Raw genomic sequence first — 26,031 nt, forward strand, 5'->3', positions numbered from 1 at the left:
ACCCTTCTCGTTATCTCGTCCCAGTTCTTCTCCGTTTGGAGGTCTGGACCAAACCAGACCCCGAGCATCTCAACCGGACCGTCAGTCCAACGTCCCACGACGGAGGCGCTACTTGACGGCATGGGGTTGCTTCTCCAGGTGCCGAGCCGCAAGCCCACTGACTTATCCCGGTTGATTTTCGCTCCCGTTACCGCTTCGTAGTCTCTCAGTGTCTCGCCGACAAGCTCGATGTGCTTTTGGCTAGACACTATGACGGTGACGTCGTCCGCGTATGCCGACACGCTCGTCCCGCATCCCAACTCTCGCGGGATGCCCCTCAGCGTCGCCAGCTTCCGCAGTAGTGGCTCGAGAGTCAACACGTACAGAAGCGACGAGAGGGGGCATCCCTGACGGACCGAACGTGCAATGTCGAAGGGTCTTGATAGATGCCCATTGACGCGAACTACCGAACGGATGCCTCTGTACAAGGCAGCCATCCAGCCGCGGAAAATGGGACCGAAGCCGGCTGCTATGAGGACAGCCTCCAAGTATTGATGAGATAGATAGATAGATTGGCAGATAAATTGATTGGTAGATATATATGGATAGGCAGATAGATACATTTCTTTTATTAGCCACACAGGGCTCAACGAAGATGGGACAAATACAATGTAGAGCTTTTCTTTTTGGGAGGGGGAAGGAAGGAAAAAAAAAAAAAAAAAAAAAAAGGCAGATAGATAGATGTTTAGGTAGATAGATAGACAGATAGATGGTGAGGTAGATAGATAGACAGATAGTTAGGTAGATAGATAGACAGATGGTTAGGTAGATAGTTAAATAGATATGTAGAGACATAGGTGGATAGAGATATACACAAATGGATATATAGAGAGGTAGATAGATTGATAGATAGGTCGGAAAATAAATAGGTACAGAGATAGAGAGATGGACATATTGATTATTAGATAGTCAAGTAGGTATGGAGGTAAGTAATTTGATAGATAGGTTGATTGATAAACAGACAGACATATAGAGAGTGATAGGTTGGACGGTTGGTTAGTTGGTAAGAATGGAGGAGACAGGATTGTAGGTAGACATATAGATAGGGACACAGATAGACAGAAAAACAGGCAGGCAGGTCAGTTGGTTGATAGGTGGATAGGCAAGTAGGTAGGTAGGTTGTTGAGAAATGAAGGTAGATAAGGAGCTACAGAGATAGGTGTGTAGAATGATTGATAGATAGATATAAGATTAAGCTAGCTAGCTAACTAGCTAGATAAACAGGTAGATAGGCAGATAGTTAGATCAATAGACAGATAGCTAGAGGTAAGGTGTATGACAGACATACAGGCAGACAGCTAGATCAATAGACAAAAAGATAGAGAGAACATAAACAAACAAAAAAACAACCAGTCATTGATAGGCAAAATAATGTGGGGGAGGACGGGTGAGTAGGGGGATGTGAAGTAGCAGCAGCAGCAGTTATAAGAAGACTGAGTTGAATATGAAGAGGTAGAGATGTATGTGTGTGTAGAGGTGTGTGTGTGTGTGTCCGCGTGCAGAATGTGATTGTAGTAAGACAGAACAGATCACTGTTAAATATTGATTTTTTTCCTCTCCTCTTCCTCCTCCTCCTCCTCCCCTTCACCTCTTTTCTTACTTTTCTTTTTCGAGCTGAACTAACGAAAATCTGTTGGAATGTTTGGCAAGCTGATTTTTGGTTGGACTCTGTGGAGGTACTTGTGTGTGTGTGTACGTGTGGGCATGTATGTGTGTGTACGTGTGTGAGTATGTATGTGTGTGTACGTATGTGTGTATGTACGTGTGTGTACGTGTGTGTGTGTGTGTGTGTATGTACGTGTGTGTATGTGTATGTACATGTGTGTGTACGTGTGCAAGTGTGTATATGTAAGTATGTGTGTGTGTATGTACATGTGCATATGTGTATGTATACCTGTCTGCAGGTGTGTGTGTTATTTCTATGTATGTGTGTGTGTGTTATCTCTGTGTCTGTCTGTGTGTTATCTCTGTCGGTATGTGTGTGTATTTTCTCTGTATGTATGAATGTGTGTTGCCGTGTGTGTGTATGTGTATAGCTGTGTATATGTATGTGTGTATGTGTGTGTAACATTTCATAGACATCTCGTAGGACTGGCTGGCAACTGCTACACACACTTGTGGTCAGAGTGACATTGCTTGCTTGCTTGCTTGCATTCACACTTGCCTCCTTGCTTGCTAGCTAGCTAGCTGGCTTGATCGATTACCAATTCAGTCGGCTGCTTGACAGAGGGTAGGTGGGGTGGAAATTAAGGTATCTGATGAGGATGGCAACAAAGGTTACAGAGTGGGGGTGGGACAACAAGGTAAGAGTTAAAAACATGGACTCATTCATTGCTGTTGTTGTTGTTTAGCCGTTGGTCAGTCCTAATTGACCAGACCTATGATCAAAAGGTTTTCCTTCCATGGCTATTCCATCTATTCTTGTTAGATGCAGTGTATCTTTAATCCTATTATTCAATATGTTCTTCCATCTTTTAAGCTTGTGTAGCGCGGTTGCTATTTCTAGCAGATTGATAGACCATGTAATGGCTCTGAGTTGGCTACTAGACTCATAACTAAGCAGTGGTGGTGGTGGTGGGTGTTTAGCCCCAGGACAGCTCGGATCAAGCAGACCTACGACCAAAGGCATATTACCTATGATCTGTTTTTTGTCTTTTTTTTGTATATTTAGGACTTTTTTTTACATGTCCTTCCTTTCTTAAGGCAGTAAGGCGTCATTTGAAAGGGGTTTGGCTATTATTTCTTGAGAATGAGGCAACCACATAGAGGGTTCATAATTCACTTGTAATTATGTTGATGGTAATTGTGGTTGTAGGAGGATCCCCGTCCCCCTATACACCAGTGCTAATAGTGGTAGTGGTGGTAGTAGTGGTATTGGTGGTAGTAGTGGTGGAGGTGGTAGTAGTGGTGGTGATGCTTGTTTCCAAGAAATTGTTTTTATGAAAAAAATGGTAACAAAATGGGAAAGAGGTGGGGTGAGGAAGACAGTTAGACAAATGTGTGGATGGGAGGAGGGAGGGATTAGTGGTAGAAGGGTAGGATAGGGTAAGGGTAAATAGACAGGGTACGTGGATGAGGTAGATGGGTAGAGAGAGAGAAAGAGATGCATTAAGAGTTTCATAGATAGATAGATAGATAGATAGATAAAAAAGAGAGACAGACAGACAGACAGACAGAGAGGAAGGGGGGAGGAGGAGGAGGAGAGAGAGTAAATGAGTTTAGGTAGAGAAAACAAGTTGAGAAAGTTGATGTGTTATTAAGTATAGGATGAAAGATAGGTGAGTAGACAGGTAAGTTGGTAGGTAGACAGGTTGGTAAATAGGTTGGAAAATAGGTTGGAAAATAGGTTGGAAAATAGGTTGGAAAATAGGTAGATAGGTAGCTGGATATGTTAGGTTGTAGGAGGTACTTATGTACGTATGTATGTATGTGTTTATGTGCGTATGTATGTATGTGTGTGTGTGTGTGGATGTATGTATGATGTATGTGTGTGCATATGTATGTATGTATGTATATGCATGTATGTCTTTATTCAGTTTTATTTCAAGATTTCTTGCCAAGAGAGAAAGAACCGGTTTCTAACCCAGATCGAAGTCTTCTTCATTGGAAATTCAACACCAACATGGATGGAGGTAAATTGGTTGATAGGTAAGTAGATAGGTAGATAAGTAGGTAAATAGGTTGGAAAGTAGCTTGCTGGAGAGGTAGATAGCTTTATAGGTTATATAGGTAGACAGATAGGTAGCTGGATAGATTTATAGGTAAGTATCAATAGGGAGATAGGCAGAGTGGTGGGTGTGGATAGGTCAGTGGGAAGTATCATCATCATCATCATCATCATCGTCGTTTAAACGTCCGCTTTCCATGCTAGCATGGGTTGGACGATTCGACTGAGGACTGGTGAAACTGGATGGCAACACCAGGCTCCAATCTAATTTGGCAGAGTTTCTACAGCTGGATGCCCTTCCTAACGCCAACCACTCAGAGTGTACATATATATATATATAGTAGGAAGTAAATAGAAGGATAAGTGTGTGTGTGTGTGAGGGGGTAGGTAGGTATGAATGTAAATAGGTAGGTTGATATGCAGGTAGTTATGTAGGTGGGCTAGTAGGTAGAAAGGTTGATAGGCGGGTCCAGAAATACAGGTAGGTAAGTAGCTAAGTTGGTATAAATGTATATATTGTCAAGCCGAGAGGCAGGTAAATAAATATCTCGTTGCCTGACAAGACAGCTGATCAGCTAGCTAGTTAACTGCTCAACTGGCTAGAAGGTTGACCAGCTGAATGTGTGTATGTATGTATGTATGTATATGTAAGTATGTATGTATATATCATATATATGCAAACACACGTATAAATACATATACATACATATACATTCACATATATATATATATATACGCATACAAACACACACGTATAAATACATATATACATATACATATATCATCATCATCATCATCGTTTAACGTCCGCTTTCCATGCTAGCATGGGTTGGACGATTTGACTGAGGACTGGGGAAACCGGATGGCAACACCAGGCTCCAATCTAATTTGGCAGAGTTTCTACAGCTGGATGCCCTTCCTAACGCCAACCACTCAGAGAGTGTAGTGGGTGCTTTTACGTGTCACCCGCACGAAAATGGCCACGCTCGAAATGGTGTCTTTTATGTGCCACCCGCACAAGCCAGTCCAGGGGCACTGGCAACGATCTCACTCGAAAATCCTACGGGAGCCAGTCAGGCGGTACTGGCAACGGCCACGCTCAAAATGGTGCATCTCATGTGCCACCCGCACAAGAGCCAGTCCAGGGGCACTGGCAACGATCTTACTTGGCTTGCCGAGTCTTCTCACGCACAGCACATTTCCAAAGGTCTCGGTCAGTAGTCATCGCCTCAGTGAGGCCCAATGTACGAAGGTCTTGCCTCACCACCTCAGCCCAGGTCTTCCTGGGCCTACCTCTTCCACGGGTTCCCTCAACTGTTAGGGTGTGGCACTTTTTCACGCAGCTATCCTCCTCCATTCTCACCACATGTCCATACAAGCGCAATCGTCTCTCTTGCACACCACAACTGATGCTTCTAATGTTCAGCTTTTCTCTCAAGATACTTACACTCTGACGGGTATTCACATTGACATTACACATCCAACGGAGCATACTGGCTTCATTCCTTGCGAGCTTACGTATGTCCTCAGCAGTTACAGCCCATGTTTCACTGCCATGTAGCATGGCTGTTCGTACGCATGCGTCATACAGTCTGCCTTTTACTCTGAGTGAGAGTCCCTTTGTCGCCAGCAGGGGTAAGAGCTCTCTAAACTTTGCCCAGGCTATTCTTATTCTAGCAGCTACACTTTCAGCGCACCCATATATATATATATATATATATATATATATATACGCAAACACACACATATATAAATGCATACATACATACATACATATATATATGCATACAAACACACGTATAAATACATATATACATATACATACATTATATATATATATATATATATATATATATATATATACATATATATGTATGCATACACACACTCACATGTACAAACATATACCGCAGTCTTTATATAGTAGTATAAAAGTGACAATATAAAATGTAGCAGAAGTGGAAATATTCAAGGCTTCAGAATTTAATAATAACAATAATAGTAGTAGTAGCAGCAGCAGCAATAAGCAGACATGATGATTGTGCTGACCTACGGTCAAAGAGATTCCAGCCATGACCATATTACCTAACAACATTATCAACTGTGTCCCTTTTTTTTTTAAGGTTAGTAGGTCATTATTTTGAGGGAGATTTGGCTGCTATTCCTAGCAGAACGATCACTCATCTAAGGGCCCTTTCAGCGTAAGAGCCCCCTCACTTCAATTCCCAGCTTGCTGATGCTGATGAAATACATACCAGTTATACACTAAGTTCACTCGACCGTTCCCTCTCCGCATCTCATCAGCATAAATTAACCCAGATTTGGCAAAAATCAGCATAAATTATCTCAGATTTCACAGAAGTGTTTGGGTGTCGAATATTCTTTATATTTTTATATTTTTGAGTATTTATTTTGAATCCTTTCTGTCTTCAGTTCAAGTTCTCTTTGAGTTTGGTCAAGTTTACCTACCCACGTGTTTATCCCTATTATCTTATTTTTAGCATTAAGTTCAGTGTTTAATATTCTTTTCCACTCTGGGCACAAGGCCCAAAAATTTTGGGGGAAGGGGGGGGCAGTCGATTAGATTGACCCCAGTACTTGACAGGTACTTATTTAATCGACCCCCAAAAGGATGAAAGGCAAAGTCGACCTCAGCAGAATTTGAACTCAGAACATAAAGACAGACAAAATACCGCTAAGCATTTCATCCGGTGTGCTAACATTTCTGCTAGCTCACCACCTTCAGTGTTTAATATTAGTCTAACTCTTCTCTAATACTCGCTCCTAATTTTCTCTTTCATTTCTGTGTGATGTATTTTGGCTGTTTCTTCTCTTCCTGGATATTCGTATGGGCAGTTGTGGTCTAATTCTCTAATTTCTGTGTCTATGTCGAGTGCAGTGTTTTCAGGGCTGAATAATTTGCCTCTTCTCAGTGTGACCCCAGCATATTTGTCCAACCCCATGCTCATTCCACTGTCATTGCTGAAACTCTGAACAATTTTGATAAGGTTTCTCTCTTCCATGGTGCTTTTAGTGTAAATTTTAGGTCATCCATGTACAGGTGATGGCTTATTTTTTGTCTGTAGCACTTATAACCCATGGTGGTTTCATTTAACAAGTTTGTTAGCAGGGTCAGAGAAAGGCAGAAAATCAGGGGTGACAGTGAGTCCCTTGGAAAATCCCTCTTCTTATGGGTATAGTGTAGGTTTTAATAACTTGTAAGTCATTTTTTAATGTTTTACTGGTTTTCTAGTTTGTCATTGTATGTTTAATATATTTTAGTAGTGGAGGGGCTACCTTATCTGTGTGGAGAGATTCCAGTATCCATGAGTTTGGAACACTGTCGAATGCCTTCTGGTAATCAATCCAAGTCATGTTCAGGTTTGTCTTTCTCCTCTTACAATCCTCTATAATTGCTCAGTTTACCAGAAGTTGCTCCTTACAGCCATATATCCTTTTCCGGCACCGTTTTTGTTCTTCTGGTAAGACATTGCTGTTTTCCAGGTGCCTTATAAGCCAGTTATAGATGAGTGATGTTAGGGTTTTGTGGGATGTTGACAGGCACATTATTGGTCTGTAATCTTGTGGGTGTATGGTATCTTTGCTTTGGGGAATTAAAGTGGTTTGCCCTTCCAGTATCCAGTTTGGTGTTGATTCTGGCTCACTTATCAATAAACCGAACACTGCCGCTAAGTGGTTATGGGAACTGGTGAGGTGTTTCAACCAGAAGTAGGGAATCTTGTCTATCCCTGGAGTTTTCCAGTTGCTAGTACTCCTCCTCAGTGTGTCCATGGTCTCTTGGCCAGTGTTGGTGGCCCATATCTGTTGTTCTATTGTGTTCTTCCTTTACTTTTCCCTAATAATCCACTGAGCATTTTTGTCGTATTTTTTTTTGGTTTGCTCTATATTGTTTCCCAATATGACTGATTCACTGATGCTGTTGGCCCAGCATCTACTGACATAGTTTTTTTGTTTAACATTTTATAAAAACTTTTTGGGTTTATTTTGAATCCTCTATTTTGTTGGAAGAAGCAAGTTTTTCCTGTTATACCCTGTTTAATTTTTTCTTTTACCTTACAAGTATCTTCTTTATTTTTTATGTTGTATTGTTTTGTTATATGGGCTTTATTATTATTAAGGCAGCGAGCTGGCAGAATCATTAGCACACAGGGCAAAATGCTTAGTGGCATTTCATCCATTTTTACATTCTGAGTTCAAATTCCACCAAGGTCAACCTTGCATTTCATCCACTCAGGGTCAATAAATCAAGCACCAGTGAAACACTGGGGTCGATGTAATCGACTAGTCCCCTCCCACCAAATTTCAGGCCTATTCAGGATTATTATTATTATTATTATTATTATCATTATAGATATTGCACAGTAAACAATATCATAATGTTGTTCATTGAAGATGTTGTGTCTACCAGGGGTTGGTACTTCCTTATTACTCCTATCACCACCAGCATGATGACCACCACCACCATCATCATTGTCATGGATTAGTAGTATCAGACAAAATGTTCTGCAGTATTTCCTCCGATTCTTAACATTGTGAGTTCAAATCCTATTTAAGGTCAGCTTCACATTTGATCCCTCTGGGGGTTGGTACACTGGAGAACCAATGAAGAACCAGTCAAGTAGTGGGGAGGCGGGGTTGGGGTTGGTGGTCAATGGCATTGAGTAACCCTCTTCTCTCAGATTTGAGCGGCTTTGAGCTGAATTTAGAAACCATTAATATGAAGAGGGAGAGAGAGAAAGAGAGAGAAAGAAAGAGAGAGAGAGGGAAAGCAAGAGAAAGAGAGAGAGGGATGGGTATAAATGAAAATGATTTGAGTAACGAGTTTGCAGGCATATACATATGAAAAATGGTTATGTTTTTGTGCATATATGTACGCACATGTGTATATATATATATGTATATGTATATGTATGCATGTATGTATATATGTACATATATATGTGTGTGTGTGTATATATATATAAATGTATGTATGTATATATATGTGTATATATATAATGTCCCACCCATGCTAGGATGGAAAACGGATGCTAAACGATGATGACATATATATGTATACACACACATATATATCATATACATACATATGTAAATTCATGTACATATGTATCTATCTATCTATGTATATGTATGTTTACATATATGTATGTATGAATATGTGTATGTATCTAAGTATGTATAAATGTATGTATATACCTATGTGTGTATAAATGTATCTATGTATGTATGTTAGTATGTATGCATGTGTATATGTTTGTATGTTAGTATATATGTGTATATGAGTGTGTGTGTGTGTGTGTGTGTGTGTGTGTGTGTGTTCTTGTTTTGAAATGTGGGACAATAAGCAAGTATACACCAGTGAAAGGGAGGTGACCGTTGAGTTGTTTGTGAGTGTTATACCATATAAGGCAATGATACACACATGTTTTGTCCCAAGTGCACAAAAATTGATGCTTGCACATTGCAGAGCACTGCAAATGCAGGTGCTTTACTCTGTGTGTATTGGAGTGGCCCAGTTGATCTGTTAACGAGCTGGGCTTTAATGATTGTGCATAAACAAGCGCGTTAATACACACACTGATGTGCGAGCATAAACATGTACCAATGCATGCTTTTTCTTGGGTGTACGCGTAAAGGAAACACTGCGAAAGTAACACACGTACAGATACACGTGTGTGCATGCACACACACACATATACACACCTGTAGAATTCATAATTTCTTGAGAAATGATACTACCAATATATAGATTTTTCCAAAGCCCATAGATCTACTCACATATTCGTTTCATTATATATACATTATATATACATATATATATTTATAAATATACAGGGATTAGCAATTGATGCTAATCCCTGTATATTTATAATGATAAATAGTTTTACCGATAGAGGTTTTTTTCATACTGAACTACTTGGCAAAATTGTTAATTATTAATTCTATTATTAATTGACGATTCTCTGCCCTTATTCTTGTATATATATATATATATATATATATATACACATGCATATATATACAGATATATATATATATATATAGATGTATATATACATACATTTACACACGTTTGTGTGTGTATATATATATACACACACACACACATAGTTAAGCAAAAGGACACATACACATTGCTACATCTATATATCTCTCCTATTTAACATATATATATATACTCACACACACACACATATATATGTATGTATATATATATATATGCCTGAGTGTGTACACATACACACAAAAACACAAATACACACACATACATCCAAACTGATATATATATATCCACACATATGTATCTATACTCACAAACATCTATACATACATATATATAATATATATACATGTGCATGTATATACATACATCTCTCTCTCTCACTATATATATATATATATATATACATACATGCGCGTGTACACACATACCAGTCTTGTACAATCACACCCACACACATTCACGTAAACATATATACATACAAATACAAGTACACACAAATTTCTGCAAATATTCCCTCCCAAATTAAGACATCATACCATATATGGAAATGTGGTAGACAAACATAATCTCACATTGTTGCTTGACTCCCCAATAGGCACCTCCCCTTATTACTATCCTGCAAAGTAAGCTCCACCCCTCCTTTGATTTTTACTTCTCATCTACTCTCTTTCTCTCTCTCTTCTACCATCCCCTGTCTCCAACTCACCTTACGTTTCATTTCCATTCTCCCATTCTTTCTCTGTATATCTGTTTCTCCCCCTCTCTGTCTGCCTATCTCTCTCACACACAAACATATCTCCTCTTTCTGCTCCTCTTACTGTTTACCATTCTATGTTTATCCACACACCTCCCCTTCACCTATGCTACCCCCATCTCTTTTCATACACTCACATACTCTCTCTCCCTCCCTATCCATCTCCCTCTCTCCTTCTTCCCTTCCTTATCAACTTCAACCATTCATATAACACCCTCTCCTTCCCCAGCACTCAACACCACAACAGCCACAGATGCCTTCTGAAATCTTTTATTTTCAAATTTTTAAATAAAATTCTAAACTGCTCTCCCTCTCTCCTTTTCCTCATTTTCTTCCTTGTTCTCACACTTTCACTTTCACATCACATCTATCTGTCTGCCTGTTTGTCATTATCTTGAACTCATTTTCATTCTCTATACACACACAATCACTAACACATATATGCATATACATACATACATATATATATATATATATATATATATATATATATATATGTATGTATGTATATGCACACAGACATACATATACGCATGTATAAATACCCATATATGAGTATATGTATGAAATTAATATGTACACAATCACACACATACATACACACAGATGTATATGTTTATTTATTGGCATGAAAATATATCCATAAACATATTTCCTACAATTAGATATCACTCTACATGGTTAAATGTTAAATGCATGTGTTTGATAAACATATATTGTGTTTTGTATCTATGGATAGCCACATACATGTGTGTGTTTCTATACATGGGTGTTTATGTGTGTATGTATATATATATATATATATATATATATGTGCGTGTGTGTGTATATTTATATACGTATGTATATGTATATATGTGTATACATATATATATATGTGTGTATGACATGTATAATATATATGTGTTAATTAAATTAAATTAATATCCAATTTATCACCCTTATTATTATTTAAATTTTAATATATATATATATATATATATATATATATAGATATAGATATAGATATAGATATAAAAGGAGCACTCAGTCGCTTACGACGTCGAGGGTTCCAGTTGATCCGATCAACAGAACAGCCTGCTCATGAAATTAACGTGTAAGTGGCTGAGCACTCCACAGACACGTGTACCCTTAAAGTAGTTCTCAGGGAGATCCAGTGTGATACAGAGTGTGAGAAGGCTGGCCCTTTGAAAAATGCACGGTGGTGCATCAGCATGGCCGCAGCTCTAAGCTGAAACTATAAAAAAAAAAATTTTTTTTTAAATGTATATATATATATATGGGAGAATTTACGAAAAAAAAAAACAACAGACGAGGACAGGTGGGGTAAACAACAGATGGATGTATTAGTTTAACGCTCGGGAATAGAGAAAGTCTTTGACGTTTCGAGCTACGCTCTTCAACTGAAAGGAACACAGAAAGAAATAAGGAAAGAAACAAGGAGAAAAAAAATATAAATGTAGTGGTCAGCGATCTATCATGGCGAATGCAGGACAGAAGGATATATATATATATATATATATATATGCATGTATGTATGGTTTGAACTGATGAACAGATGTTCTCATTTTAAACATATGTAATTACATATAGCATACAAACGTATTATTTAATTCTACAAAAATGTAATTAGTAATGTTGACAAATCTTACTTTTATTTCAATATTTAAAATTTTTTTTTAATTTCTCATTCTCTGTATAGGATTCCTGGTGATATCCAATATTTAGAAACAGGAGATGAAAACACTTCCCTACTGTGCAAAATTATATTTACAGGTCAACACATAGTGTGATATTGTCTTCTGGCAAATGACTTTGAGACATATGTAAGACATAGATTTGGTGCCCCTCCCCCACACACACACTCACACACATGCACACTCATACAAACACACATACACATGCTCATATACACACATATATATCCCATACCCACACACATACATGTACATAGTTACACTTACACAAACCTATATACAAACAGACATAGATACACACACACATTTATATACATGCACACACATATACGCACTCATATATGCACATACACACTCACGCATATACACACACAGACTAACACATATATGCACACATACATACATGTATACACACACACATACATACATACACAATCGCAGATAGACATATAGACATACACACACACACACACACACATTCATAAATCAATGAAAAATGGAATTGGTTCCCAGGATTCTTTGCCCACATTGATCTGATTGTTGATGTTTGATGTTTCCCTCCTGTGCTTTGATCCCTCGATCAATGTTGTTCAAGAGATTTTCTGATTAGTTTCAGATTAAATGATTGGAAGGGACTAGCTGTTACTATATTTGCCAGCATACAGAGCAAAGACACACTTGTTCTATTTTTAAATCCATCAAAAAAACTGCTCTTAGTGTGATGCAGCTGTAATACAGATGTGAAAGCAAGTGCTATGGTTTCTGTGGTTGGATGCCCTTTGTAATGCCAACCCCTTTACAGAGTGTACTGGGTGCCTGTTATGTAGTTCCAGCACCAGTATGGAAATAAATGACCTTTTTTGAGTAATGTGCCCATTTAGTTTGAATTGCTTGAGCCATCAGGGAACAATTAACACGGAGGGAACAATTAAGACTGAGGGTAAGATGGCGAGCTGGCAGAAATGTTAGACACAGGAGTGGCTGTGTGGTAAGTAGGTTTCGGGTTCATTCCCACTGCGTGGCACCTTGGGCAAATGTCTTCTACTATAGCCTCGGGCTGAGCAAAGCCTTGTGAGTGGATTTGGTAAACAGAAACTGAAAGAAGCCCATCGTGTGTGTATATATATATATATATATATATATATATATATATATATATATATATATATATATATATATATATATATATATATATTTATAAACATAATTAAGGGATCAGCAAACATTTGCTTCACCACATACCGAAGTTCAGAAATAGCAGCTAAAAAAGCTGAGACTCCAACAGATAGCATTTGATTTATTAATAAATTATTAAATTGATAAACCTTTACCCTTTTAATTTGTAAATATATATATATATATATGTATATGTGTGTGTGTGTGTGTGTGTGTGTGTGTGTATGCTTGTGTGTCTGTGTTTGTCCCTCCAACATCACTTGACAACCGATGGTGGTGTGTTTATGTCCCCGCAACTTAGCAGTTCGGCAAAAGAGACCAATAGAATAAGTACTAGGCTTCCAAGAATAAGTCCTGGGCCCTTCTGTTTTGCTGCTCCCAGACCCCACAAAAAACACATATTGCTTAAAGCAGACCCTACTGCCCCTCCCTCTCCAGCTACACTAGTGCTACCCCTACCGCCCTCCCCAGTTATGCTAGTGGCAACAAGCATCATTATCATCACCATCATCTTTTTTACATTCACTTTTCAATGCTTGCATGGGCAAAGGGAATATTTTGAATGAAACTTTCTGCGGCCAGATGCTCTTCCTGTCACCAACCCCCACCTGTTTACAGTCAAAAGTAATATTTTCCCCATGGCCTGATATGTTGACACAGAATATTGAAAATCAATGGCGGTGCTTATATAGCAATGACACTCATGACTATCATGTGATGTCCACACAAGATGAGACAAATATACACACACTCCTACATACACACACACTCTCTCTCACATACACATATGCACATGCATACACACACGTATGTATGCATATGTATGCAACAAATTAGTGAGATTCACTATGGTTGTGGTATAGACAGTTTGGTTAGCCTCAAGCATAGACAAAAGTTGTTTAGACAACACAAAGTAGATGACAACCAATCAATAAAGTTTATTCATCAATGTATCCAAAACACTTTGTCCCATATTGAATTAGATGGAAATTCCATCAAAAATGTATATATGTATGTATGTATGTATGTTTGATTTTTTTTCCTCTCCATCTGTTTTCTCTCCTCATAATTTTCTGTAGAAGAGCATAGGCTCAAAACATTAAAGACTTCTCCCATTTTCAGCCAAACATTATACGCCCACTCTTTTTTATTGACTTTTGTTATTTTTAATTCGCCTATATACATACATACATACATACATACACACACACACGCACATATATATATATATGTGTGTGTGTATTTATGTATGTATGTATGTATGTATCTATGTGTGTGTGTCTGTGTGTCATTGTGTTTCTATGTTTGTACCCCCTACCATCGTTTGATAACCAATGTTAGTGTGTTTACATCCCCATAACTTAGCACTTTGGCAAAAGAGACTGATAGAATAAGTATTAGGCTTACAAAGAATAAGTCTTGGGATTGGTTCCTTTGACTAAAAGCCCTTTAAGGCCCTGCCCCAGCATAGCCGCAGTCAAATGACTGAAACAAATAAATGAATAAGAACATATATATATATATATATATATATATATATATACATATGTATAAAATAGAAAATTTCTATTTGTAAATTTCTCAACGAGAGACATTCAGTAACTACCCTAGAGATTATTTGCCAACATAACATGGAAGTCCTGGTTTAGGATGAATGTTACTGTTACTTAGCCCCAGCAAACATGGTCTCCAGCTGGCTATACGGCACACAATCTGTGTCCTTATATTTTCAAACAAGGGAGATTAACATCCCCACTCAGCACAAAACAATGTGTATCACAATTTCTGGGTTATTTCTCTTCATCAACACAGACTAACTGTTTGGCTATAGGTGGCATTCCTTAATTCTTGTTTGAGATATATAGTTTTCAAAGTGACACACAGTTACTGATCACATAAAATAGAAAATTATGATTTGTAAATCTCTCAACGAGAGACATTCAGTAATAGTACTCTAGAGCGAAGATTATTTGCCAACCTAATGTGGCAGTCCTGGTTTAGGACGAACGTTACTGTTATTTAACTCCAGGAAACATCGTCTCCAGCTGGCTATACGACACATTATACAAACACATATACGTATATATGCTGGACTTTTTTCATTTTCAGTCTACCAAATCTATTCACAAGGCTTTGAGATATAGTAGGAGACACTCGCCCAAGGTGCCACACAGTAGAACCGAACCCAGGACCATGCGGTTGAGAAACAAACTTCTCAACCACACAGCCATCCCAGCATCATAAGCATAATACTATAAAAATATTGATCACCTGGAATCACAAATTTGAACAAATTTTGCAATTATTTCTGTGTGGTTTTAAACGAAGGGTGTCGTGAAATTTAAAACCGTGGAAGAGTTTTGCGAAAATAATTTAAATAAATGTATTATCAAATTAATCTCTCTCATCTATTTTAAGTATTCATTAATTTATTTATATTGTTACCATGGTTATTGATTATCAGGTTTATTGAAGAACTTCAAAAGTATCAAAAACCTGCTTAATGGTTCTCAACTTATTGCAGCACTGTGTGTGTGAGTGTGCGCACACACACACAAGTTTAAATATTTTCATAATGACTGACTATATATATATATATATATATATATATATATATATATACACACACACACACACATTTCTATATACACTCAGACATGTATTTATAGATAAAATTGTATATACATGTATACGTATATATACATGTATATATTCACATAAATATATATGTGTGTATATACATATATATATATATATATATATATATATGTATGTATATATGTTAAATATATACATATTTTTTATACAGATATAGATACATATATCTTCTATCTATCAATCTACACACACACACATATACACATATATTAGCTTGCACCTCTGGCACTCTCTCACCACAATCACATATTTCTTTTTCTATCATACTCCTGTCTCTTTCGCTCTCTTCTGATCGGATTCTTGCTCACATTGTCTTCAAATAACAGAGACACCACAGGGTAATGAAGACTCTTTAGTCAAGCTGGATACAAGGCAACCTCACTGGTGCTGGTGCCTCAATAGAATGCACCCGGGACTCACTTTAAATTTGTTGGTGTTAGGAAGGGGATCCAGTCATGGAAGCCATGTTAAAAAGTGGACAATATACAAGAAAAATATGAACATATGATTAGTCTAGGAGGGCTATAAATACAAATAATAATTGAATTAGTCTGTGATAACCTGTCTACATTGCAAAAAAAGGATCAAAGTTTCTGCACAAGTTAGAGGCTCATAAGGACAGTTTCCTGGATTTTATGGCATATACATTCCCCGCTGGATAGACACCAATCTGTTGTGGGGTTACTCATTTTCGTCAGCTGAGTGGACTGAGCAAATGTGAAACACAATACATTACCCAGTCCAGGAATTGAAACCACAATCTTACGATCAGGAGTGCAACACCCTGACCATGAAGCCACACACATTCATGGACACGTCTACTATACAGCATATTATATATCACTCCTGTCAAGTTTCAAAATTCATTACATTTGCCAAGTCCAAAGACTTGAAGTCTGTCCTCACCATTTCTTCTGAGACATTAGCTCCACCACCACCACCACCACCACTACCACCATCACATAGCACTTTCTCCTCTGCAAAGCTTCTCTTCATCAAACCATATATCCATTTCACGTCCACATCAGGTATAGTTATTTCTCCTATGTATCACTGGCTGATGTCTTTCCTATCAACCAGCTGCTCTCAACAGTTCACATGCACTTTGCCTCTTCGTTCAGGTTTCTGTTAACACATTGCATGAATCCTGGTCACCTCGTTTCTTTCCAGCTTTCACAGACGATCGACGTTTGTCTCTTGTTGCCTCCGCGTTTAATGCAGAATCGGTGATTGTGCACTGATGGGGTTGCCTGACTTGTCCTGCTAGAAATAGTAGTTGGTCAAAATATTCCCTCAAAATGGCACCCTGTGGTCTTACGAATCGAATCGAAGGGTACATTGGGCTATTGGAGAACCTGGATGTATGGAACAGATGTGGTGGTGGTCATGGCTGGAACATCTTTGCTTGCAGTTCATGTCGTTGTCTGGCCCCAGAATACTGACCACGGAGCTAAAAAAAACAACAATAGCAACAGTTGAGTTCTATATTTAAGAGCATGTGGCATAGTGGCTAAGAGCGCAGGCTACTGACCCCAAGATTCTGAGTTCAATTCCAGGCAGTGACCTGAATAATAATAATAATAATAATAACAACAACAACAACATCGGAAAATACCTTAGGAATGAGAACCCAGGCTAGAAATTTCCCCAAGACACCTGATGAAGGCTGGAGGGTATATCAGCCGAAACGTTGTGTTAACAACAAACAAGATGAGGACAAATATCCGTCAAATGTAAATGTACATAATTCCTCATCTATATCTCCACCCGAGTGGAGAATTATACCAGATATAGTACTATACAGAATACCGAAAGGATCTTCACCTCTTACATCACACATTTCTTCTTACTTCAACGTCGAGATGGTATAATTTCCTGGGAGAGAGATAATTTTGCAGCTGAGGATAGCTTTACATTGTAGATTATACACATATTATATTATATTATGTTATATTATATTATATTATATTATATTATACACATGTAGAGCTTGAAACACGTGTACCGCGGAATCCTTTGTAGTTTTGTTGTTATTTTTTTGTTTTGGATTTACAATTTATATATATATATATATATATATATTTATATACACACACATATATGTGTGTACTCTTGTCATCATGTGATGGTTCTAAAGAATCACCGCTATCATATGATCAATGTTGCTCTTTTCCAGTCTTCTGTGGAAAATGTCTGGCCATGAAGAAATATTTCCTTGCCTGGAAAAAGGTGAAAGTTGGCAACAGGAAGGACATTTGACTGTAGAAAAATCTCCCTCAACAAAATCCATCTGACCTAATGCATGTACTATGGCCCTGGGCTGACCAGAGCCTCGAGAGACTGAAACTTTGTGTGTGTGTTTGTGTGTTTCTGTGTGTGTGTTTGAGCATGTATATATGTGTCTTTTTGTTTGTGTTTGTTACCCCCACCACCACCACCTGATAACCAGTGTTGGTTTGTTTACATCCCTGTAACTTAACAGTTCAGCAAAAAAGACAGAGAGAAAGAGTAGTCGGCTTAAAAAGAAAATAAGTCCCGTGGGGTCAATTCACTTGCTTAAAACCCTTCAAGGCAGTGCCCCAGGATGGTTGCCGCAGTTCAATGCCCGAGACAAAAAAAAAATGAAATTTAAAAGATAACAATCAAGGCCGCCATCATCCAGACCTGATGCTACGTCTGCCCCTGTAGACAGGCCTGCGCAACATTTTTGTTTAAGAAGGGCTGACCATCATTGTCCCTGTGTGCAAGTGTTCCCTATCCATGCTGCGGGTAACACCCAAGGGAATGACCGCTACCTTAGGGATGATAGAGTTTGGTATCAGTGTCATAAGAATATATATATACACAGATATACACACACTGCTGTCTGTTGTATCTCATGTTTTCCCACACATACACACTCTGACACACATTCTCCCTTTCTCTCCTCTCCCTTTCTCTCTCTCTCTCTTCTTTCCTCTCCCTTTGTTTCTCTCTATCTTTCTTTCTCTCACACACACACACTTTCTATCCATCTCTTTCTCTCAAACAAAACACTCCCCCTCTTCTATCTTTTCCTCACCTCATATCCGAGCACCTTGGCAGTCCGTCCGTCTGTCTGTCTACCTATCTTCCTTCTTCCTGTCTATCTGTCTGTTGCATATTTCCTTCTAGCCTTGTGGTTGTTGTTCTTCATCATCATCATCACCATCCCTCCTTCTTCATTCCTTGTCATTATTGTTGTTGTTCTCTTCCTCCTTCTGCTCCTCCTTCACCTTCTTCTACTCCCACTACTACTACTACTACTACTACCACCCTCCCTTCCTTCCTCATCATGCACATATGCACTACCTCCTCAGTCAATACAACACCGCTGTGAAATGCTGCGTAATAGTATTACACAATAGATGTCTTAGTCCCTCCCCCTCCCCCCTCCCCACCTCATACTACTACCCTCTTTATCATCCTCTACCCTCCACCACCACCACCACAATGATGATGATGATGTTGGTGGTGGTGGTGGTGATGGTGGTGGTGCTCTTTCTCAGAGTCGCTAGATGGTCTCTCGGTCTATCAGAAATAACAGCCAGATACCCTCAAATCACACACCCTATTTATAGTCTTGAACAAAGAATGGCATGTTTTTTTGTGTATGTGGTTCTAAATATACAAATTAAATGGGTTGGTCACAGTTGGAATGCCCTGGGTCATGAGTCTGGTGCGCAACCAGGACCAACCTGCGGCTAAAACAACAGCGATTACAGCAGGGCCATTAACGGTAACTCCTACAGCGATGCCTTCGTAACCACCACGACCACCACAGCAGAGGCCAACAACCTTGGTAACAACAACTACAACAACAAAAATTAAACCATCACCATTACATATACCACCACCACCACATTCAACTACAGCACTACCACCACCACAACATTCAACTACAGCACTACCACCACCACCACATTCAACTACAGCACTACCACCACCACCACATTCAACTACAGCACTACCACTACCACCACATTCAACTACAGCACTACCACCACCACCAACAGTAACATCACCACCACCATCACATACATGACAACCACAACTACTACCACCACATATAACAGCATCACCACCACCACTACTGTCGCATACACTAACAGTAACAGTAATACCACTGCCACTGGCATGTAACAGAAGTGCCACCACCACCACCACAACCACCACCATCACCACTACCCCCATCATTACCACCGCCACCACCACTACTAAACACTGCCGCCATCACCATCACCACCACTATCACATTCAACAATAGCACCACCACCAACACTACCTCTACCCCTACCACCACTACAACAGTAACAACAACGGCAATGGTGACTATCACCACCACCACCACCACAGAAAACACCAGCACCACCACCACCACCACCACCACCACCACCACCATCACTGCTACAACAACAATAATGATGATGACGGTGGAAACTACCACCACCTTCACCACAACCACAGCCACCACGATGGCCTCAACCTCCACCGCACCACCATATACATCATTACATACACAACTACCACCTTCTCATGCATCACAAGTCCGGCCACCACTACTGCCACCACATGCAACTAGATCAATGACACTGACAGACAAACCACCTACGCAATGACGCAAAAAAAAAAAAAAACTAAAAATGATGACCAGCTCACCATCCAAAGGACACAGGTCGTTGCTAGAGAAATCTCTGATCTTCTCAGTTCTCGCCCTCACTCATATCCAATCACCATAAATCATATTCAATCACTATCAACCATATACAGTCACTCGCTCCCTCAAAAATGTCCCTAGACAAATATACAATGAGCGCCCGAGCATTACGACATGCTAGAAATAGCTGTGAAATTTCCCTCAAATGACATGATTACCAGAGTAAAATGAGACATTGTATAATGTAGTCCGAGGTACACCATTCTTGAAAACAAGATGTGGGTTTTGCATCATGGGTGGCAATAACTTTGACCTTGGCTCTATTTGGTCAGAGTTGATTCAAGCTAAACAACAACAACAACAACAACAACATCATTCTAAGAATTCTGTGACTTGTATGCAGTCCCTGTCTCAAGATGTAAAACCACAATCCAAGCACTCAGACATCTTATGTTTCTTTCAATTCATTTTAAATATAACAAAAGATTTAGTAAAATAACTTAGTTATCATTCATACAACCATTACCATTGCCGCCACCACCACCCACACCAATACAACCATTATCATCGCCACCACTGCCACCACCATTACCATCACTGCCGCTACCACCATCACAAGACAGTATATTACTGTATTGTGTATTGATGTTGTATGATGTTGGCAAATATCTTGTTTGTTTGGGTATAAAATTCCAAGATAAGATTCTATTGACAATGGTATTGGTGAGGATAATGTTGATGGTGGTACTGCTGCTTAGATTTAGGTCAGCCCTAACTGAAAAAGCTCATTATAAAAGGCACTCCAAACATGACCATCCCATCTTTTTGGTTTTTTTTTTTTTTTGAGACTTTGTGTCTGATAGAGACCAGTTATGGTCAAATTGCGGCTTGCAGGACTTCACAAATAGCAAGTCTAATTCTCTTATTCTTTTTTTATTTGTTTCACTCATTAGACTGTGGCCATGCTGGGGCACCACCTTGACCTTTAGTTGAATGATTTGACCCCAGTACTTAATTGTTTTTCCTAAACCTGGTGCTTATTCTATCAGAAATCTTTATTTGCTGAACCACTAAGTCACAGGATGTAAATAAACTGACAATGGCTGTCAAGCAATGGTGGTGGTCAAAGCTTTGGGAGTGGATATGGTTCTATATACATATACATACATACATATATATATATATATATATATATATATATATATATATATATATATACTCTTTTACTTGTTTCAGTCATTTGACTGCAGCCATGCTGGGGCACCGCCTTTTAGTCGAGCAAATCGACCCCAGGACTTATTCTTTGTAAGCCTAGTACTTATTCTATCGGTCTCTTTTTGCCAAACCGCTAAATTACGGGGACGTAAACACACCAGCCTTGGTTGTCAAGCGATGCTGGGGGTGGGGGTCAAACACAGACACACAAAAACATACATATATATATATATACATATATACGACGGGGTTCTTTCAGTTTCCGTCTACCAAATCCACTCACAAGGTTTTGGTCGGCCCGAGGCTATAGAAGAAGACACTTGCCCAAGGTGCCACGCAGTGGGACTGAACCCAGAACCATGTGGTTGGTAAGCAAGTTACTTACCACACAGCCACTCCTGCGCCTATATATAAATATAAATATATATATGTATGTATATATATATTTTTATGGGTATTTTTGATAGAAGCATAAATTGGTCGTTAAGAAGTCAAATAGGTATAAAAAAAAAAGAGAGGAAGGAAATGAAGGATTATAAAGAGAAGGATAGAGAGAAAGGAAGAGACAAATGGCCGCTGGCTTCCATTGTAATAAGAACATGTCTCGCAGAAAGAACACTGACGATACAAATTGTGTTTAGGTGAAGCGTGTTTGCACTTTTTTTATTCTCTTTATTTAATATCTGCTGCCGTGCAGTTTGTGTGTGGTGTGTATAAGTTATATAGTAAATCTAATTGTTTAATGTATGTGTCTATGTATACATCTGTGTGCATGTATGTATAAATGTGTAAGCGTATGTATATATCTTTATCTTTAACTATAGCTCTCTATCTATATACATGTGTACATATACATGTGTGTGTGTGGTGTTGAGCGCTCATTCCCACCATTTGACACAAACACACACACATATATACATATATATATATATATATATATATACACATACATACATAAATAAATACATACATATATGCATATGTGTGTGTGTGCATATGTTTATTTATTTACAGATATGTTTATATTATTTATTTATATACAGATACATGCATATATACATATCAATAGGAATGTGTATATACACCTCACCCCATATATATATTGATATATATATATATATATATATACATACATACACACACATATATATAAACACTCTCCCACATGTATGTATGTGTATGTAAATATGTGTGTATGTATTTTTTCTGTGTATACATTTGTGTATGCATATATATGCATACACGCACACACACACACATATATATACATACACATATATACAAAGTCCCTCTTCCTCCCCACCCCAAACTACCACCGTCACCATCATTGTCACTTCCACCGCCACCATCACCAAAGCAAAAGGCTACCTAGAGCCATGAAGGAACAGCTATCTGGACATTCAGCATTGTCAAAACCAAACCCCAACAAATTGAACCTTACCATCTGAGACAATGAAAGACCCTCCACTCAGTAATAGGGTCTCTCATACTCATAATATGATGGAATGGTCATGGGCGGGATTTACTTTGCTCATTCAAAGTTGATGTAGGGCTAAACAATAAAAGGTTACCTGACTGATTAGCAAACATTTTATCCCATTAACAGGTAAATATGACAACAATTATGATACTTACGATAATGATGATGATGGTAGTGGTGATGGTGGTGTTGACAATGATAACACACACATATACATAAGTATATGTGAATATATTTGTGTGTATATATATATATATATATTTATATATATATATGTATGTATAAAACACACTGCTTTATTTTGAGATTGCTAATATTAACAATACTCGCAAATATATATATATATGTCTTGGTCACGAGTGGGCAGACATCATACACACATTTATATCTTTCTTATATTTGTCTATATATATATATATACATATATACAGACATATGTATATACATACACAAATATGCACCCCTACAACATACACATATAAGATGGAAAATTATGTTGTTCAGTCCCCAATTAGTTTCAATGTAATTCCAAATATTTATTAAACTAATTTCCTAGACTTGGTAGCTAAGCACTCTCTTATCTTACAAATGATATCACAAGCTCTTTAATAACGATACAGTCAAGGCTAGTTAGAGTTGCACTGAAAATTGTATCATTTTAATATCTAAAATCAACATAAATTATACAGATTTAAGCCAGTCTTACACTTTATCACTAGTAACTGTAACATCACTGTTTCCTGTTGCCTTGGTGAATAAATGGAAAGTACCTTGGTAAAGCATTGATATAACAGCTCAAAATGTCTTCTGGTTTTTAAAGCCAACTCATATAAAATCTGGTCTACTCATATCCTGTTCTTATTTCACCCAGAATACAGAATCATCATGTCATTGTCTAAATATATCATCATTACTCTTTACATCAGCATGTCCAACAGATTCCAGCTCTGCTTAGCAGAGACATTAATATCCTAACAAAGGATGTTATACTATTAAATAAGAAGCCTGAAGACTGAGTTAACCTCAAAGTGTCCACATGAAGATCACTACCTACTGAGACAGTTTTAATTATCAATGGGCTAAATTCTTGCATTTGTTTACATCAATCATCAATGAAAAAATATCTTTAAACAAATCACTTTATACAAACATTTTAGAAAAATAATCTCACATAACTTGTTAGAAAACGACTCTAATAAATACAAAATAACTTTTACATCCATTAAGATAACATTTTTGTTTCTTTTTATTTTACTTTTATTACCTCCGCCAAGGAAGGAGGTTGTGTTTACATCGGTGTTGGTTTGTCCGTCTGTCTGTTTGTGTGCAAAATAACTCAAAAAGTTGTGAACGGTATTTGATGAAACTTTTAGGAAAAGTTGGTAATGACACAAGGAACCGATGATGAAATTTTGGTAGTGATCCGGGAATTGAATTTATCAAAGAAAGCAGCCTGCTCATGAAATTAACGTGCAACTGGCTGAACACTCCACAGACAAGTGTACCCTTAATGTAGTGCTCAGGGAGATTCAGCATGACACAGAGTCTGACAAGGCTGGCCCTTTGAAATACAGGTACAAGAGAAACAGGAAGGAAGGGTGAAAGAGTACAGCAGGGTTCACCACCCCACCCCCTGCTGGAGCCTCATGAAGCTTTTAGGTGTTTCCACTCAATAGACACAATGCTTGGTCTGGAAATCGAAACTGCAATCCTACAACCTCGAGTCCGCAGCCCTAACCACTGGGCCATTGTGCTTCCACAAACACACACACACATATATACATATATGTGTGTGTGTATATATATATATATATATATATATATATATATATATACACACACATACATATACATATATGTGTATATATATTATATATATATATATATATTATATATGTATAATTTGTATGTGTATATGCTTGGGTCTGTAGATATATTTATATGTGTAAAGGTATTTCTATACATAAATGTGTGTGTGTATGTGTTGTCGATGTGACTGTTGAAGGGCAAGTGTATGAGTGTATATATACATATGTGAATGTGTATATGTGCGTGAGTGACATGCATGTGTGCATATATGTGTGTGTATATATATGTAGTATATATACAGTACACTACAAGAAATGAATAATCGAGGTAAAGTGTTGGCAGTAGTAGTGGTACTAATGTCTGTATTGGTATCTAAACTACAACACTCAGAAAAGATGGCGAGTAGTTTTCAGACAGGTTTCTGTGTGTGTGTATGTATGTGTGTAGATGCGGTCCATGTGCATATTCATATTTCCATGCATATGCATATATATATATATATATATATATATATATATATGTGTGTGTGTATGTATATATATATATGTATGATTGTATGTATGTATGTATGTATGTGTATAGAGATAGATATATACACATATTTATATATATATGTGTGTGTGTGTGTATATGTATATATATATGTGTGTGTGTGTGTATGTGTATATATATATATATATATATATATATATATATATATATATATATATATATATACACACACACATATATGCAAGAAACTAGTCACCACCACCACCACTATCTGTCACTCTGCATTATATATAGATGTATAAAATGGAAAGAGAGAGAGAGAGAGAAAGAGAAACAAAGACAGA

At 37.9% G+C, this 26,031-nt stretch overlaps 1 long non-coding RNA gene across 3 annotated transcripts in view; it reads right to left on the reverse strand.

The window, feature by feature from the left end:
- The window catches only part of LOC149132614 (uncharacterized), a 57,244-nt gene that overhangs the window by 25,899 nt on the left and 5,314 nt on the right, over positions 1 to 26,031 (reverse strand). Inside the window, exon 1 of one of the 3 annotated variants that reach the window (XR_016244199.1) lies at positions 19,078 to 19,293. The exons of the other annotated variants lie outside the window; for them this stretch is intronic. This is a non-coding gene — a long non-coding RNA (uncharacterized LOC149132614). Of the gene's footprint in view, positions 1 to 19,077; positions 19,294 to 26,031 lie in introns of those variants that run through there. 3 annotated transcript variants of the gene reach the window in all.

The sequence above is a fragment of the Octopus bimaculoides genome, chromosome 14, assembly GCF_046866305.1.
Source record: "Octopus bimaculoides isolate indiv1 chromosome 14, ASM4686630v1, whole genome shotgun sequence".
Taxonomy (NCBI): Eukaryota; Metazoa; Mollusca; class Cephalopoda; order Octopoda; family Octopodidae; genus Octopus; species Octopus bimaculoides.